Here is an 8,868-nt window from a genome sequence, read left to right as displayed (position 1 = left end):
AAATACCTGGGTTCAGCACACTTTACCTCAAAAGAAACAGGATCCTGGTAAATTTCTAATTCCCTGTACCATAGGCACTATGACCTTTGAGAAGGCTCTGTGTGACCCGGGGTCAGGCATAAACTTAATGCCACTCTCTGTAATGGAGAAACTAGGAATCTTTGAGGTACAGGCTGCCAAATTCTCATTAGAGATGGCAGACAAATCCATGAAAAAGGCTTATGGATAGGTAGAGGACATGCTAGTAAAGGTCAAAGGCCTTTACATCCCTGCTAATTTCATAATCCTAGACAGTGGGAAGGATGAGGATGAATCCATCATCCTTGGAAGACCCTTCCTAGCCATAGCGAAAGTTGTGATTGATGTGGACAGAGGAGAGTTGATCCTTCAATTGAATGAGGACTACCTTGTGTTTAAAACTCAAGGATCTCCCTCTATAACCATAGAGAGGAAGCAAGAAAAGCTTCTCTCAATGCAGAGTCAAACAAAGCCCCCACAGTCAAACTCTAAGTTTGGTGTTGGGAGGCCACAACCAAACTCTAAGTTTGGTGTTGAACCCCCACATTTAAACTCTAAGTTTGGTGTTAGGAGGTCCCAACAATGCTCTGAACATCTGTGAATCTCCATGAGAGCTCAATGTCAAGCTATTGACATTAAAGAAGCGCTTATTGGGAGGCAACCCAATTTTATTTATCTATGTTATTTCATGTTTTCTTTAGGTTGATGATCATGTGGAGTCACAAAAAAATTGCAAAAATTAAAGAAAAATAAAAAATAACATTAAAAATATCACACCCTGGAGGAGCAACTTACTGGCGTTTAAATGCCAGTAAGGTTACCAGAATGGGTGTTTAACACCCAGTCTGGCACCATTCTTGGCGTTAAATGCCAGAAACAAGCACCAGACTGGCGTTAGACGCCAGAAACAAGCTACAATATGGCGTTAAACGCCAGAAAGAGGTTGCAGCCTGGCGTTTAACGCCAGAAAAGGAATAAAAGCTGGCATTTGACGCCAGAAACAAGTAGCAATCTGGCGTTAAACACCAGGATTGCATAGTAAGGGCATTTTACATGCCTAAAAGGAGCAGGGATGAAATCCTTGACCCCTCAGGATCTGTGGACCCCACAAGATCCCCACCTACCCTCCCATAACACCCTTCCCCAATTACCCATCACCAATTAACTCATTCACTCTTCCCCATCACCTCTTCACCAATCACCTCCATATTTCTTCCCCAAAATCCCCACTATTCTGGGGGTTACCTGAAACTGTAGGATGATCTCGGACGAGATCTTCTGTGTGGGTCGGAGCTGTTGTGTCCGACTTGATGGACTTGGTGATGGTGCTGATCCTTTGTCCCCGGAGGATGGGGGGTACCTGCAAGGGACTCCGATGCTTAAGTTAGCAAGGGTATTAAGCAGGTATTGAGTAGAATCAGAGTATGAGTTATACCTGGGTGCTCCAGTGTATTTATAATAGTGTAGAGTGACCTTCTTAGATAAGATAAATTAGTTATCTTATCTTATCTTTATCTTTTGAGTGAGGTCATCTAATCTTCAAAGGAACCGCCCTTCTCCCTGTAGGCTTGGGTTGCCTTGGGCTTTGGTGCGCGGTCCTCCGTTAGGGCTCTTCTTTGGGCTTTCATGGTGACTTGGCCGAGCTCTTTGAGAAGAGGTCGGGTTGTCCTGACCTGAAGAAGTCGGTCGCTTTATCTGTAGAACATCCCGGGTCGGATAGCTTGACCCAGGGTATAAACAGTGCCCCTGCTCGAGCTTGGTCTTCCTTTTTGAGGTCGAGTCTTTAGTTTTGGGACTTCGATCCTTCTTTGGTGAAGTCGAACTTGAGCATTTTGTCAATTTCTTCTTTGTAGAGTTCTCCTTTTGAATGTGGAACGTTTCGCCTCCTCTGAGGGCACGCGCTTTTGTATTATCGTCCTAGCCTTGGGAACGTGCAAGGGTTTTAATGCCCTCATTAATTGGTTTTTAATGCACCTATTTTCTTTTCCTTTATTTCAAATTTTGTATCCAAGAGGCAGTTTTCTTTTTCCTGTAACTTCCCTTCTTTTTCACCGTTTCCTGTCCTGCATTTCTCATTTTCTCTCTGTGACATTTTTGGCATTCACTGGTGCTTCTGCTTCGCGGTCGATCCTTGCTGCCCTGCTCTGCTTTTTAGCTTTTTCCTTCAAAGCTTTCCTCCTTCTTCCAGGCTGGTTTTGCTTTCTCTTCACCATTTATTTTTGCTACTTTGTTTTTGATTCTTTGATGACGCTATGATTTTGTGCGTTGGAAAGTTTGAACCTTTTTCTTGATTTCTGTACTTGGTTTATTGCTATGATGCCTGTTTCCTGGTCTTCTTTCATCCTTATGTATGTTTTGGGTGATTTTTCTGGTTCTGGCTTCTGTTTAAGGCTTCGTGTGTTGTCGTTGATTTTCATACTGCTATTTCAAAAATGGTTACTCCTTTGATAACTTGTTTTTTGTTGATGACTTTTCTTTGATAGAGGCGATGGTTTTTGATGACTTTCCTTTGACCTTTGCCTTTTTCTCCTTGGGACATTATTTTGTTTGAAAGAGGGTTTTATCTTTGTAGCTTTTTCTGAGACTGCACTCTTGTCATTGCCTCCAAAGGATGCCCCTGGACCTTGGTGTGCGTCTTGGGGTTTTCCTTTTACTGCTTTGTGTGCTTAAGGTTGCATTTGTCCAAGTTGCTTCCATTTTGTCCGAACTTGCTTTTTGGGGTTAGTAACCCGTTTCCTTTTCTTTGTAGGATTAGTTGGCCATGTCGTCTCGCAAAAATGTTGTCGAGGCGTCCTCTAAGGTTCCTGAAAGGATGTCCGACTGGTTGGACTCCCTGGTGTTATTGTATGTATCCCTAGCTGATGTGGAATTCTGTACGGAGCTTAGGAAACACCATCTGATATGTAGTAGTGAGAATCAAGAACGTAACTATGAGTTAGTGGCACCCGACTCTCATGACAGGGTCTGTTTTGCTACTTCGACCCAGGGGGAGCGTCCTTTCTTTTATGCCTACAATTTCTTCTTTAGCTAGATGGATATTACCCTTCCTTTTACTTCTTTTGAGACCGACCTGTTGTGGTCTTGCAACGTGGCCCCATCTCAGCCTCATCCGAATTCTTGGGGCTTTATCAAAATTTTTCAGATGGTTTGTCATGAGTTTGGTGTTAAGCCATCTTTAACCCCTTTTTCTGTATCTCTTTTTGTTGACCAAGCCTGGGACTAGCAAGAAGAAAGCTTCTTGGATTTCTTTTAGGTCGGCCCTATCACATAAAGTCTTCGCCATGTATGATGAGCCTTTTCGCGATTTTAAAAATTACTTCTTCAAGATCCGTGCTGTTGAGGTAGCTCGTCCTTTCTTCCTGGATGAGAATAGCGAGCCTTGTTTTCCTTTAGAGTGGCAAAGGAACGTAGTTGTGTCTAGGTATACCTGAGAGATGTTAGACGAGGTCGAGAAGGCCTTTGTTATTGCTTTAGAGGATATTTGGGGGGAGCCTCCTTATCTCGAGACCAAGAAATTTCTGGGGGATCCATCCTTGATTCGTGCTGTGCTGGGTATTTCATGAACTATGTTCTCATCCCCCTTTTTGTTCTCTACTTTCTTTTTTGGGTATTTATAAGTCATTTGTATTTTTCTTATTTTTCAGAGATGTCGAAGAATAATGACTCACTGAAGGCCTTTAAGAAGGCGACGAAGGCTACCGCGGCTCAGAACGTCCCGGCCAAGGTGGTTGGAGAAGGGTCCTCCCAAGTTTTGTCGAAGCCGTCGGTCCCGAGCTCTCCTGGGCCGAGGAGGATGATCCCGATTCCCCGGGTTTGTTTGGCTGACCTGCCTCTAACTTCAGTGGGTACCAATGCTCCTCCAGTTGCTCCTCTTCCTAAAAGACCTCGGACTGTCGAGCCGTTTAACCTTGGTGCTCCCGACTATGATGCAGTTGGGTTTGTAGACCAACATATTGCTCCCTATGGTGTCATGCCTACCGATGATGTATTGATTCTTCGTCATTTAAACTTTATTACTCGGAGTGGCATTACACTGGCACACATGGGAGCAGCTTCATACCGAACTGCTCAAGATCTCCCTATCCATGCTATCAAGGCCTTTATGGAGGAGGCGAAATTATAATTTGACCGAATTAAGGGTTTGAAGGAGGAGCTCGAGGTGGTGGTGGCCGAGCTAAAAAAGGAGCTGAAGGAGGAAAAGGCCCGGGCTGTTGGTCTGGCGGCTACCGCGCAACTAGCAGAGGATACGACTCAAAAACATAAGGATAGCTATGTTACTACTTATAGAGAGGTGATGGAGCTCAGGGGTAGGTTGGAATCTGTTCAGGCCGATTACTCCGAACTTCAAAGTCATCTTGTAGGTAGTGTTACTGTGGCTAATGAGAATCTAAAAGAGCAATTCTGAGTTCTTGCGCCAGATCTGGACCTTTCCCTTATTATCCTGGACAATATTGTTAGGGATGGTAAGATTGTTCCTAACGATCTCGATGATGATGATGATGATCGTCCCTCACTACCTGCTACCAAGACTTCTGCTGTGCCGACTTCTCCGATTTCTACTGCAGGGATTAGTCGTCCAGAAGGGGAACCGGATTGCCAAATCTTGAACCGAGATGACAGGATGGTAGATGCGGTGCCTCTTCAGACTCGTCCTCCTTCACCCGGGTGGATGCTGCTGAGAAGTCTTCTAATGTTGACTGAGTTTCCTTCTGTTTAATGTAGATAGCCCGGCTTGTGGGCCTTTGAACTTCTTTGTCTTTGTAAATGGTGTTTCTGCTGACTATTGATACTTTGTTTTGGTTGCTTGTTTAGCAGCTTTTATTTCGAAAAAACAAAGTAGTTTCCAAGCTTTCGGGGCTGGTGGACGAAATTGTGATTCGTACTCTTTGTACTTGTATGAAATTTAATTCGAGATAATAGCTCTTTACTATGTGTGGTCACAACTCCGTTCAACTAACCAGCAAGTGTACTGGGTCATCCAAGTAATAAACCTTACGTGAGTAAGGGTCGATCCCACAGAGATTGTTGGTATGAAGCAAGCTATGGTCATCTTGTAAATCTCAGTCAGGCGGATTTAAATAAATTATGGAATGTGGAAAATCAAATAATAGTAAATAAACATAAAATAAGGATAAAGTTACTCATGTATTTCCATGATGGGAATTTCAGATAGGTGTATGGAGATGCTGTGCTCCTCCTGAATCTCTGCTTTCCTACTGCTTCATCCAATCCTTCTTACTCTTTTCCATGGCAAGCTGTATGTAGGGCATCACTGTTGTCAATGGCTACATCCCAACCTCTCAGTGAGAAAGGTCCAAATGCTCTGTCACAGTACGGCTAATCATCTGTCGGTTCTCAATCAGGTTGGAGTAGAATCCCTTGATTATTTTGCGTCTGTCACTAACGCCCAGCCTTCAGGAGTTTGAAGCTCGTCACAGTTATTCAATCCCAGAATCCTACTCGGAATACCACAGACAAGGTTTAGACTTTCTGGATTCCCATGAATGCCGCCATCAATCTAGCTTATACCACGAAGATTCTGTTTAAGGAATCTAAGAGATACGCGCCCGGCCTAAGGTAGAACGGAAGTGGTTGTCAATCACGCGCGTTCATAGGTGAGAATGATGATGAGTATCACGGATCATCACATTCATCAAGTTGAAGTGCAACGAATATCTTAGAATAGGAATAATTCGAATTGGATAGAAAATAATAGTAATTGCATTGAAACTTGAGGTACAGCAGAGCTCCACACCCTTAATCTATGGTGTGTAGAAACTCCACCGTTGAAAATACATAAGTGAAAGGTTCAGGCATGGCCGAATGGCTAGCCCCCAAAACGTGACCAATAGTCTCCTAAGATGAATAATTAAATAAAACTGAGACCAAAGATGTCTAATACAATAGTAAATTATCCTATTTATACTAGACTAGCTACTAGGGTTTACATGAGTAAGTAATTGATGCATAAATCCACTTTCGGGGCCCACTTGGTGTGTGTTTGGGCTGAGCTTGATCTATCCACGAGCTGAGGCTTCTTTTGGAGTTGAACTCCAAGTTATAACGTGTTTTGGGCGTTCAACTCCGGGTCGTGACGTGTTTCTGGCGTTTTACTCCAGACAGCAACATGGAACAGGCATTGAGCGCCAGTTTACGTCGTCAATTCCCGAATAAAGTATGGACTATTATATATTGCTGGGAAGCTCTGTTCTGGCGTTGAACACCATGCTATTTTTTATTCTTTTTTTAATTTTAGTATTTTTTTCGTGACTCCACATGATCATGAACCTAATAAAACACAAAATAACAATAAAATAAAATTAAAATTAGATATATAAAAATTGGGTTGCCTCCCAACAAGCGCTTCTTTAGTGTCATTAGCTTGACAGTGGGTTCTCATGGAGCCTCACAGATATTCAGAGCATGATGAGGGCCTCCCAACACCAAACTTAGAGTTTGAATGAGGGGGCTTCTCAACACCAAACTTAGAGTTTGGTTGTGGCCTCCTAACACCAAACTTAGAGTTTGACTGTGGGGGCTCTTTTTGACTCTGTACTGAGAGAAGCTTTTCATGCTTCCTCTCCATGGTTGCAGAGGAAGGTCCTTGAGCTTTAAACACAAGGTAGTCCCCATTCAATTGAAGAACTAATTCTCCTCTACTAACATCAATCACAGCTTCTGCTGTGGCTAGGAAGGGTCTTCCAAGGATGATGCATTCATCTTCTTCCTTCCTAGTGTCTAACATTATGAAATCAGCAGGGATGTAAAGGCCTTCAACCTTTACTAACACGTCCTCTACTAATCCATAAGCTTGTCTTACTGACTTGTCTGCCAATTGAAGTGAGAATAAGGCAGGCTGTACTTCAATGATCCCTAGTTTCTCTATTACAGAGAGTGGCATAAGATTTATGCCTGACCCCAGGTCACACAGAGCCTTGTTAAAGGACATGGTGCCTATGGTACAGGGTATTAAGAATTTACCAGGATCTTGTCTCTTTTGAGGTAGAGTTTTCTGAATCCATGTATCTAGTTCACTAATGAGCAAGGCGGATTCACCTTCCCAAGTCTCATTACCAAACAACTTGGCATTCAGCTTCATGATAGCTCCTAGATATTGAGCAACTTGCTCTCCAGTTACATCTTCATCCTATTCTGAGGAAGAATAGTCTTCAGAGCTCATGAATGGCAGAAGAAGATTTAGTGGAATCTCTATGGTCTCTATATGAGCCTCAGATTCCTTTAGGTCCTCAATGAGGAACTCCTTCTTGTTTGAGAGACGTCCCAGGAGGTTTTTCTCACTAGGATTTTTGTCCTTCTCCTCCCTTGTGCATTCGGCCATATCGATTACTTCAATGGCCTTGCACTCTCCTTTTGGATTCTCTTCTATATTGCTTGGGAGAATACTAGGAGTAGTTTGAATGACTTTCTTACTCAGCTGGCCCACTTGTGCCTCTAGATTTCTAATGGAGGACCTTGTTTCACTCATGAAACTTAAAGTGGCTTTTGATAGATCAGAGACTAAGTTTGCTAAATTAGAGGGGCTCTGTTCAGAATTTTCTGTCTGTTGCTGAGAAGATGATGGAAAAGGCTTGTTATTACTGAGCCTATTTCTTCCAGCATTGTTAAAGCCTTGTTGAGGCTTTTGTTGATCCTTCCATGAGAAATTTGGATGATTTCTCCATGATGAGTTATAGGTGTTTCCATAAGGTTCACCCATGAAATTTACCTCTGTTATTGCAGGGTTCTCAGGATCATAAGCTTCTTCAGAAGCTGCCTCTTTAGTACTGTTGGATGCATTTTTCCATCCATTCAGACTTTGAGAGATCATGTCGACTTGCTGAGTCAACACTTTGTTCTGAGCCATTATGGCATTCAGAGTATCAATTTCAAGAACTCCCTTCCTCTGAGGCGTCCCACTATTCACGGAATTCCTCTCAGAAATGTACATGAATTGGTTATTTGCAACCATGTCAATAAGTTCTTGAGCCTCTTCAGGCGTTTTCCTTAGGTGAATAGATCCACCTGCAGAATGGTCCAATGACATCTTGAAAAATTCAGATAGACCATAATAGAATATATCTAATATGGTCCATTCTGAAAACATGTCAGAAGGACACTTTTTGGTCATTTGCTTGTATCTTTCCCAAGCTTCATAGAGGGATTCACCATCTTTTTGCTTGAAGGTCTGAACATCCACTCTAAGCTTGCTTAGCTTTTGAGGAGGAAAGAATTTATCCAAGAAGGCCGTGACCAGCTTATCCCAGGAGTCCAGGCTCTCTTTAGGTTGTGAGTCCAACCATGTTCTAGCTCTGTCTCTTACAGCAAAAGGGAAAAGCATGAGCCTGTAGACTTCAGGATCTACTCCATTTGTCTTAACAGTCTCACAAATCTGTAAGAACTTAGTTAAAAACTGGTAAGGATCTTCAGATGGAAGTCCATAAAACTTGCAGTTCTGTTGCATTAAAGCAACTAGTTGAGGCTTAAGCTCAAAATTGTTGGCTCCAATGGCAGGAATGGAGATGCTTCTTCCATCAAATTTGGACGTTGGTTTTGTGAAGTCACCAAGCATTCTCCTTGCATTATTGTTGTTAGGTTCGGCTGCCATCTCCTTCTCTTGTTCGAAAATTTCAGAAAGATTGCCTCTGGATTGTTGTAGTTTAGCTTCTCTTAGTTTCCTCTTCAGAGTCCTTTCAGGTTCTGGATCAGCTTCAATAAGAGTGTCTTTTTCCTTGTTCCTGCTCATATAGGGAAGAAGAGAACAAGAAAAGAAAGAGGAATCCTCTATGTCACAGTAAAGAGGATCCTTTGTTGTTAGTAGAAGAGGGAAGGGAAGAAGAGTGAAGAAGAATG

General features: G+C 42.7%; 1 non-coding gene across 1 annotated transcript; it reads left to right on the top strand.

The window, feature by feature from the left end:
* Nucleotides 1-8,120: 8,120 nt before the first annotated feature.
* LOC112804365 (small nucleolar RNA R71) lies at nucleotides 8,121-8,224 on the top strand. Its single transcript, XR_003202973.1, has one exon. It is a non-coding gene; the product is annotated as a small nucleolar RNA R71 (small nucleolar RNA).
* Nucleotides 8,225-8,868: the final 644 nt, after the last annotated feature.

The sequence above is a fragment of the Arachis hypogaea genome, chromosome 5 (genome assembly GCF_003086295.3).
Source record: "Arachis hypogaea cultivar Tifrunner chromosome 5, arahy.Tifrunner.gnm2.J5K5, whole genome shotgun sequence".
Classification (NCBI taxonomy): Eukaryota; Viridiplantae; Streptophyta; class Magnoliopsida; order Fabales; family Fabaceae; genus Arachis; species Arachis hypogaea.
The sequence above is the reverse complement of the archived record's forward strand: the minus strand, read 5'-3'. Positions and strand labels throughout refer to the sequence as shown.